The following is a 9,297-nucleotide window of genomic DNA, read 5'->3' on the forward strand; positions in this document are numbered from 1 at the left end:
GTACCGTCCACATTCACTTTTCGCGGCGAAAGAAGCAAACGCGAGTGTTTTGGTAATTTGCCGTGTCACAAGTTCTAATCACGTGCAAATTTTAACGCGGCCAGTGTGTATACAGATATTTGTTACAAACAACAATAATCTTGCGAGTGCAACAATGGATGAGTTACGTCGCACGGCTGAACCGAAAAAAGGTTAAATTTGACGCACCGACGAACGAATCGTTCGTTGCAATGGTAAGTGTTTTATACTGCAAATTTCTGTTATGCAATTATACATATCATTTACAAGAATCCTGCCAAATCTGCACTTGCTATGCAGGGTGATTCGTAATTCACAGCAAATACTTGACAGGGCGAATCCTTGTCAAAATTGGAGTCGAAAGTTCCTAAGAAATTTTTCGGGAAAACGCCTTTTTTCATTCAAAGAAATGGAAATTTAATTTTTTCGGATTTCTGTTTCGATCAACCCTTTAATTTCTTGGGTCATCGTCAGAATTGATATCGAAATTCCCCGGTTAATTTGTAAATAATTGGTACGAAAATTTTTTTTTCACAGCTGTCTCGGGGGGGTCACTGGGAGTGTAAATTCAAAATGGCGACCAAATCATGCTTATGCGTATATTCTAAAAATGGTTTTTTTAGGTTAAAATGGTTTTTCTTGAATAACTCGGCTGGTTTTGATTTTACAGAAAAACCGTCAGAACAAAAGTTGTATCAATTTTGATTCTCTACAAGTTTAGTTCTTACAGTTTTTCTTCCACGATAAAGATTTTTGGAATTAAACCTGAAAAAAGCGACAAATTCGCAATATTTCCATTATCTCGTTTATTTTCAACTTAATGGCATAAATGAATAGCAACAAATTTCTTGACAATCAAATTCTGAATAACTTCGGTTCCCACCTTTTTTTCCAAAAATCGATATTTTCGGAATTTAACCCGAAAAGGAAGGATTCTCCGTCAACTCGGCCACTTTTTTTTCGACCCATAATCGGTTAAATCAAAGTACTACTAAAAGGTACTCTGCGTGAATTTTTTCAGATTTTTCAATTCATTATTTGAGAAATTGCCGTTTTTTTCTTCAAATGAATATACACTACCGTTCATAAGTATGGAAACACTCGCCCCAGATTGTTCTCACTGTACCCATGATGCTCATTGTATTTCTACGAAAATGTACACCGTTGAGGAGTGGGGAGGGACTTCCAGCATTTTCATAGTATAGAAAAAAAAATGTAGAAAACAAATCGTCTTGTTTACGTTTACTTCGAAAGAGTGGCGTTCGAAAGATCGTCGTTTTTTTGACATTTGTTTCGATCGTCGTTCTGTTATACATTTTTCAAAATATTGAGTAACCAAATTGTATACGTGTTTCAAATTTTCTTTTCTCTGTTCTCTTCATATATAATCATTTTGATTTTTCGTTAGGAGTGTGCAGAACATAATTGCTGAATGCTTCGTTGCGAATACCACAATTTTATCGGAGCCTAGATTCGAATGCTCGGAGAGTTCAATTATTATAATCGTACGGTAATTTTCTTTTCCGATAATAGGAGAAATTTACACGTGTTGACATATACCCTAAGTACGATGCAAATATGCGAGAAATTTCAAATCTTAAGGAAAATAAATATTACGACTGTTATTATTTCATCATATAAACCATAAAAAGTCAGTTGGAACGAAATTTAGGTTCTTGAATCAGAAATATCATTCTGACAAAAAATGACCGCGTATTTTCCAAAACAATGAAAGCTTTTTCGAAGTGATATGTGAGCATAAAAAGTCAAAACCTATTTCTACGATTTTTTTTTCCGAAAGCGCCGAGTCATTCAATTTTGTTGCAAAATGGGCGCGCAGTAAACTTGAAGAATCAATATCTCATCTCCGGTTCTATTTGACGTAGAAAAATGATTCACAGCACATTCGCGAGCAGGGAGGATAAGCTTTCGTAGAAAACTTTGGTTTATCCGGAAACATTGAACAGTGTAATTGTTATTAACGAACGAATTGTTTAATGGTACCATTTTTTGGCGAGGCTTCTACCATTTTATACATTCTGTAAAAAATCGTTCCGATTACAAATAATCCGTCGGGTTTGACGAGGAATTTCCCATTCATATTCATTCCGAACGACCATACGTTAGATATCTGCTATCGGTAGTAAAATATTGAACACGGTGAAATTTAGAGTGATTCGTAAAAAATGAATATCTTAATTTGAGAAGAATTATCTCAACTTTTTGGATTATTCAAGATGATCAAAATTTTTAATCACACTATTCCATTTCATCAGATTCGACCATTCACTTTTAACATTTTTGTGTATAGTGAGATGGCGCGGACACATGGTTGTAAGAGAACAGAAGAGGACCCATGTATTTGTATGTGTCTTTATATGATAAGGAGGGGAGAACATGAATTCTCTGCCAAAGTATATTTTTATCGACAAGTACTAATCATGTTATGGATTCTGCATTGAAAAAGCGAAACAACCAAATGAACACGCTTATATTTTACAGGATAATCCGTCGTAACCGTTGGACGGACGCAATGTCACATGCCGCGAGGAGATCTTCGTGGAGTGGTGAACTATGTTCGAATTACATTACTTCGCAAAGGATGTTAGAAACTCCCATCAACCGGGAGAAGGAACTGTTTCGTACAACCCGCAGCTTCATAGTTACCTCGAATCTCAGATACTATTTCCTTGCATTTAATATCTCAGAGGGTATAAAAATAATTCTCAACGTCGATGTCAACAATTGTTTCATATATCCATGGTAACATGAATAAAGTATTACAATATTATACATAATCATTTTTTGAAACCCTTTTCACTAGTAAAATAGCTTCGAACATAAAATTATCTCATTATTGTCAGTAGAGTTGTGTGTAACAAGCGATGTACAATTCCAGAATGATTCCAATACAGTAATACCCCGAAGTTACACTATGGGTCGTTCCGGCATTGACGGCGTATGTCGAAAAAAACGTAAGTCGGGGTGCACGTTTTATACAACTGTATAATGTACATATATATATATATGTATAAATACTCACCAGAGATAATCATGTATGTACCTCATAGAAAACCTCTGAAGAAGAATGAGAAATACTCTTTATTTTGGAAATAGAAAATGTTCGAGCACAGTCGTCTGCCGACACAAAGATTTTTTTTTCTCGCGCACAGTCACTATCCGTAGACTGAACGAATAATCGAATACAATGTAATGCACGGACGGAAAATAAACATGACCATTCAAGTTGTTTGGGGGGGGGGGGGGGGGGGGGGCGACCGATGGCGTAACTTCATAAAACGAGACCACAACGATTCGTACCCGTTTTCTTTCAATCGTATTTTTCGAACATATTTCCAAATGTTTAAAAATGGTGAATGGTGATATTTATGAAATCATTTTGAAACTACTTCGTGCTGTGTAAAATTAATATTGCGCGATATGTTTTAATGTATATGGGACATTCTTTTACAACCAAACACCTTTGAGACCGACACATTTTTGATTTAGCTGAAATATTTTTTGACGAGTTCTATACCGAAAAAATAGGGATACGTTTTCGAGGATTTTTTATTTCACATATTTCGTAAAATAGAGGGGATCGAAAATTTCATAATTTGGTGTTTTTTGGCTTGGAAGACTCACTTTCAAAAATTCATAACGCCGATTGTATTTGAGCTGGAAAGTTCGTTTTTTTCATCTCAAAGCTAATGAAATGAATTTTATTACAACAATTCTTTCATTAACGATTATTCCGAAATTTATACTGTTATAAACAATTAATATGTTTTAATCGATCTTTAACAATTGCCCCAACCTCGTAGCGAGTTCTTAGCACAACCATCGTATTCTACGTCAAATTTTTCATCCATAACGTATTTTGAATTGATGGAGAATACGATGGTCGTGCTGAGAACTTGCTACGAGGTGAAGGCAATTGCTAAAAATCGATTTAAACATATTAATTATTTATAACAATATAAATTTCGGAATAATCGTAAATGAAACAATTGTTGCATTAAAATTTATTTTATTAGCTTTGGGTTGAAAAAACGAACTTTTCAGCTCAAACAGAGCCGGCGTTATGAATTTTTGAAAATGAGTTCTCCGTGTCAGCAAACACCAAATTATCAAAATTTCGATCCCCTCTATGTTACGGAATATGTAAAATAAAAAAATCCTCTAATACATATCCCTATTTTTTCGATATAGAACCCGTGAAACAATTTTAAGCTACATCAAAATTGTGTCGGTCGATTTTTATCTAAATCTCTCCGATTCGTCAAAGAATGTCCCATATTCAAGGGTGTTTCACGGAACAATAAATTGAATTTGCTATATTCACCGTAAAACTATCAAAATAATCAGTTCGGTCGTGATGCAATCGCTACACACATGATGTCATCATTTGCATGCAAAATTCGGGTCAGCCTGGTGGTATGGTTACCGACTCAGATTCAGGCCTTTTACCGACCGCGTTTTGTCTAATATTGTGTTGCGCTACTCCCCGGTGGAGAGTACCACCTTCGAATGGTTTGGAACCGAGAAAACTTACGCAGAGGGCGCTTCGATCGATTACAACTTTCAGATCCAGGTCAGCGGCACCTTAATACTACCGCACCTTTTCTATCGTGATTGGCAATCCTATATTATTTTTGCTCATTATACTTTTCTCTGTATCTTTCCGTAGTATCGTATTTCCTTGTTAATTTAAGTTCTGCGTATTATTCTTGATTCTTTTTGTACTGAGGTGTATTTAGTGTATCTCTTTATTTTGCGAACTCTCCGAATTTCTCACTCTCTCGTAATCTTGTATTCTCTCGAAAGTTATGATTTAAGGGGGTATTCTAGTGTAGAGGCATGAATTTGAGGTGTTTTTTGAAGTGCTATAAACAAAAAACAAAAAATATTTTTACTATCCATTTTTTTATCAGGCGTTTATTATCATTTCACGATTACAAAAAAAAAAAAAACAAGTCAAAAAATACAAAATTGAAAGTGCTATGAGTTGTTGAAGTGGGGGGTACGAAAAAAATTGCGCGCCAATGTTGTCACGATTGCAAGCATTTTCAAAATCAGAAAAAAAAAAAAAAAAGATTATTAATCTACATAAATGCAGCTATCGTACTAACCAAAAAAAAGTCGAAAAAAAATTTTTTTTTGCCAAATTACGGCTGTCCGAAAAAATAATACGTTTTTTTTGACTTTTTTGGACGTTTCTGAATTTTTTAAAAATAGTAAAAATTATTATTTCGTTATAATAATAGTTCGTGCGATAGAGACATGTATTGAGAAGATTCTCACCAAATTTCAAGTAAATCGGTTCAATAGAACTTGAGAAATCATGTCAACCGTTTTGAAAAATGTAGTTTTGAGAAAAACGCGTTTAAAGTTTCGAGTAAAATTCGTTCCAGCCGAGCCAGTATTGAAGACGTGTCACTAAAATAGCTATATCTCTGAAAATAATTGAAATTTTGACTTGTCCTTTCAAGGACACATTCTTAAAAGGTTAAGCTTTGAAAATATAAAAAAAAAAAAATCGATTTTTTCAAATTTCTACACTAGAATACCCCCTTAAGATTTCTTTGTATAATTCTGCGAATCCTTAAATGTTGTAAATGATTGATTCTATCGTTTTCAACAACTCTCCCGTAAATTATCTCTCGTACTTCACCGTTAACTTTAGTCTATCGTCTACGCTACCAATTCTTGTAAATTATTAATGAATGTTAATCTTTCATATTGGTTAGGATCTATGGTAACTTCGTCTTATTCTTCGGTTATTATCTCCCGAGCTATCATTATTTTGATTTCTATCGATTGCAATAAAGTTCTTACTCTCGTTTTTAATTAATAGAATAATAAATCGCGTAGCGTCCTTTGAAACTTGGGTGAGATCACGTCGCCCAGTGACGTGTAGTCTTAAGTAAATTCCTGCATTATATCACTTCTCCCGACCTACGCTCATTTTTCACCGTCAACTATCGTCTCCCGTTTCAAAGCTATCATTCAATTCCATTCTATCAAAATTTCTGTGAAAAACTATTGCCTGTTTTATTAACTACTGCTATCGATGCCATTTAATTTGCCTGTCTGAATTTTCAAAAAATCGATTTTTTTTTTTTTTTTGTTAATATTTCGAAAGTATAGTATCTCAAGAATATACTGTGAAAATTTCGTAATGATAGTCACAGTATTTTAAGTTTTACAGCGCATTGAAGGTCGGCGCAAAAGTAAGTAGAAAGGACACGCGGGCGGTCCGCTCAGTAAATAGTTATATTGTTCGTAGAATCGTACCTAAGTTGTTTACTAGAATTGCAGCGAAAATATTTTAGTTTTGATAGTTAAATCAGTTACTATAACTCGGTCTACAGACAGAATAACATCAAGTAAAATTAATATTGTTAAAAAAATGTATTTAAAAAAAAATGGATCGTCAACAAGGTAGCGGTACTGGTAAAAAACCAAGCTTCAAAGCAAAAAAAAAAAGATCATTCGAAGGTAATAGACATACAAATGAGAATGCAACAGAATACACTAGTACCTCTGCAAATAAACTAAAAAGTAGTGATGAATTAGAATTAAATGTCGAACCTAGTATGAGTTATTGTATTATTCAATTCAGATTAATGTAGGTACACGTTTAGATCTAATTTTTTCGAGGAAATACTTATTTGAAATTTAAAACGCGTTTATCTCGAAACTACTTTTTTCTGTCTTATGTTAATCAACTAAAAAAAACTACTCGACCGATTCTCAAATTAAAATATGTTATTAAGTACACTGGCAGCTATCGCAGGGACTATAACGCAAATTTTCGATCAAGTATTTATAATGTTTTTTTAAGCAAAACCTTAAAATCAGGCTGTTTTCCGACTTCTAAGTTTGACAATACGCCATGTTGTCATTTTTTATTTTTTTTTCTTAATTTTACTTCCTGCGATAGATATACTCATAATAATTAAGGGTCATTTTTAATTTTTTGATTTCGGATAAGTGGAGAACCAAATCCATTAACAGCAGCAACGTCAACTTTTTTCGAAGGGACGACTTCAGCACCGGTTTTAAAATAATAAAAAAATTTTTGTTTTTTTTTTTAATTTCCAATTTCGTTAAATTTATAAGTAATAAAACATACCTCCAAAATTTAGGTAACATTGTTCATTTTTTTCATTAAGAAAAAAAATGTTGAAAAGCAGTCAAATTCTCACCCGCTAGACCGCAAGGTCCCCTTAAACCTGCAACCTACTCAACAATAAATGACTGATTGACCTGTTCATTTTCCCTGACTTAAGTTTTTTCTTTATTCCTTTATTTTCTTCAATTCTTTAATTATCGTTAGCTTCCTTGAATACCGCCACTCTACTAGTTCGTGTGAGTACCTGAGCCTAGCCAGCCGTACAACGGATTTCCTAGTTATTTTCCGTATTGTTTCGTATTGTTTTTCTTGATTCGTATTATTGCCTGAAATTTGACGCTAACGCGTCTGGCGCCCAACGTAATTGACTTTGTTATAGTCGAGTGTTCGGAATAAGTGGAGAATCGCGCCAAAGTGTCAACGGTAAGTCCTCATCTGAGGGTAAGAGAATTTAGCGTTACAATATATATATACTGTAACGGGTGCGGTTCATCTTGGGGCCAGAGCCTATGAGATAAATCCGCTATTGGGTGTTTTTTGTCACTTTTCAATGAAAATATATATTTATAAGGAACCCCCTCTGATGTGTAAAAAGCAAGATCAGTTTATCAGACCCAAAAACCCTGAACAATCAAACTATGCGAACTTAGGTATCTTTACAGCCGCCTTGATGCGTGAACATGCACCTCCGCCGGTTGCTCCCTTCAGTAAGACAAGGGCTTGTTGGCCATTGCTTCAAGCTGCAGACAAGTGAAAGAGGCGTATGTCACCTAGTCGGAGATACGGGTTTTCCAGTACTCCCTTCTAATTACGAACTCGGAGTAAACAGAGTCGCCTGCCTATTTTCAGTTGTGGGTTACTGACCCTAAACATCGCCAATCCTCCAGACCAGGGATTACCTTGGCTGTCTGTTGGCTTACTCCTCCCCACCCCTCTTTGTCAAGGCGAAACTTTGTGTTAGAGAAATGTGTTTGACAACAAGACAGACGAGTGCATGTTTAGACTGTGAATATGCTTTAATAGCGATAACTCAAATAAAACTGGTTGATAAAGTTAACAATAAAGAACAAAATTATAAAATAAACATAAAGAAATAATAATAATAATCAGAAATCATCGGTTCTGCTCCTAAAATGGTCCCTACAGTTCAAACGTTTTCCAAATAATTGGCTCTATTCTATCTTTGCTAATTCTCTTTGGAGATCCCGGGCTATCGTGGACTCTGAATTTATAATATCCTCCCAATTACGAACTAAGATCTTTGCTTGAAGTTCCTGTCTAATACTTTAAAGCTAAGATCGAGAATGTTCTCTAGACGAGTAACATTTCGTTCAAATATGACGCAGCTCGGCGCTTTGCCGGTCAACTGGTAACCGTTTTTCGTGTTCCTCTAATTTATATTCTCCCGGGGCTGTTGTCAGATTATCCTGTCGACGTCCTTCCCCTATTTGTGCGTCCTATTATGGGTCATCATCCTGGTATGCGTTGGTCAACGTCCGCCGTCTTTGTTTATTATTTTGGATTTATGTAGGTCACTGTCAGTGTCGATGGTGGTCTCGATCAGCTGCCCGTTATAGTTGTTGTCGTGATTTGTGTATGTCACGGGCATTGTTGACATTATGCATTCTTGAACAGTTGTCCATTATGACATACATACATACATACATACATACATATATATATATATATATATATATATATATATATATATATATATATATATATATATATATATTGTAACGTGGCATTTCGGACAGATATGCCCGTTACAAGGTACTTCCTGAACCTTGGGCGGAATCCAGGAATAAGGGTTTCGGAGATCGAGTCGCGAGATAATAATAGAGAGCGCCAGAACTGGAGTCACGCATGCGGGCTTCGACAGGGACGATATATTGAATTACGAATAAGATATTGCAGGTTTTTTTTTTTATTTTTTTTTTTTTGAGTACACCGGCCACAAGCCAGCGACCAATTCCGACGCCGAAGATATTTCGAGGCAAGGCGAAACCGCGGAGATCTCGCGGGAAGGATACCGAGGCCGCGGAGGGGGAGACAACGCAGATCCCTGCAGCGCGGGAATCCAAGGCGGAAGCGATTCCCGCTGGCGTCCGGCGCGCCGCAGCCTCCACGCTTACCCCGCC

General features: G+C 35.6%; 1 long non-coding RNA gene across 1 annotated transcript; it reads left to right on the top strand.

Moving 5' to 3' along the window:
- On the top strand, positions 1-2,734 carry LOC124308428 (uncharacterized). The gene is made up of 3 exons (XR_006908984.1): positions 1-233; positions 2,330-2,382; positions 2,521-2,734. It is a non-coding gene; the product is annotated as an uncharacterized LOC124308428 (long non-coding RNA).
- The last annotated feature ends 6,563 nt before the right edge of the window (positions 2,735-9,297 follow it).

Source organism: Neodiprion virginianus, chromosome 7, assembly GCF_021901495.1.
Source record: "Neodiprion virginianus isolate iyNeoVirg1 chromosome 7, iyNeoVirg1.1, whole genome shotgun sequence".
Taxonomy (NCBI): domain Eukaryota; kingdom Metazoa; phylum Arthropoda; class Insecta; order Hymenoptera; family Diprionidae; genus Neodiprion; species Neodiprion virginianus.